The sequence below is a fragment of the Tupaia chinensis genome, unplaced genomic scaffold (genome assembly GCF_000334495.1).
Source record: "Tupaia chinensis unplaced genomic scaffold, TupChi_1.0 Scaffold144472_1, whole genome shotgun sequence".
Taxonomy (NCBI): Eukaryota; Metazoa; Chordata; class Mammalia; order Scandentia; family Tupaiidae; genus Tupaia; species Tupaia belangeri.
In genome coordinates, this window is record NW_006204331.1 from 730,936 (window position 1) to 731,988 (window position 1,053).

The 1,053-nt window shown below is 58.6% G+C and overlaps 1 long non-coding RNA gene across 1 annotated transcript in view; it reads left to right on the forward strand.

Moving 5' to 3' along the window:
* Nucleotides 1-81: 81 nt before the first annotated feature.
* LOC114005795 (uncharacterized) overlaps nt 82-1,053 on the forward strand; it is a 20,713-nt gene continuing 19,741 nt past the window's right edge. The window contains exon 1 of the long non-coding RNA XR_003547611.1: nt 82-899. This is a non-coding gene — a long non-coding RNA (uncharacterized LOC114005795). The remainder of the gene's footprint in view (nt 900-1,053) is intronic.

The window sequence follows — 1,053 nt, forward strand, 5'->3', positions numbered from 1 at the left end:
AGAACTGACCCCAAGTTAACTTTTTTTTTTTTAAGAATTATTTTACTTAACTTTATTTATTTAAATTTGACCAGAGAGGGACAGAGAGCAAGAGGGTGAGAAAGCAAGTTGCCAGGTCCAGGACTTGAACCGTGATCGGCCACGGGGGAGTCCAGTGCCCTTAACCACCGTGCCACCTGCCGGCCCCCTAAGTTAACTCTGAGGTTGGGTTATGAGAGACCATTTTTTAATAATGTTCTCAGGCATAAATACCCAAAACAAGGTAAAAACGCTAGCATGTGGTCAGATCAGATTCCAAGCCCTGGCTCTCCACCTAGTCTTCTGGACAGATCAGAGAGGCTTTCCTGGGGTCAAACTACCTGGACTCCACGCAGTCCGCCACGGTTCATGTTCCAGGCCCAGAGGCTTCACTCACGCCAGGCACGTGTGCATGCCCCAAATCCCAGGGGAACAGAGAAGGGGTTGCAGTGTGCCATCTCCCTTGGGTGGGGGGTGATTTCTGTCTTTCTCGGTCTCTCAGGTGAGTGCACGAACCCTACAGCAAAAATCTCTCTAAAAAAAATCTGTGTACAAAAAAAAAAATCTACCAGTGCAGCAGGCACGCCCTGAACCCCTGCTGGCAGGGCCTTGGAATTCCGTGTTCCCGGACCTCAGGGCCAGCCCCTGCGCATGGTGGTTAAGGAGCCGGCTCACACAGGGCCAGCCTGGGCAGGAATCCGGGCCGGCGGCTGGAGCCCCAATCCCCACGCGCAGGGCGGTGGAGACGCTCCGCGGGGCACCAGGCCCCACCGCAGGGCTGCCTCCCTCTCCGCTGTCCCGGGAGAGCCACATGCCCCAGGCAAAGCGAAAGCACCAGCTGCCAACCGCGACCTCCCGCTTCCGCTGCAAACCCACAGGAGGTGAGCCTGGAGCACCTGCCCTCCGGTCGGGCTAGCGTGGGCGCAGTCGCGCGAGCGCACACTCGCACGCACACTCGTGCACGCACACACTCGGCTCGCGCACGCGCACTTGTCCGCCCTCCGCGGCGGCCGGGCCCCCCCGCCCCACGTGCTT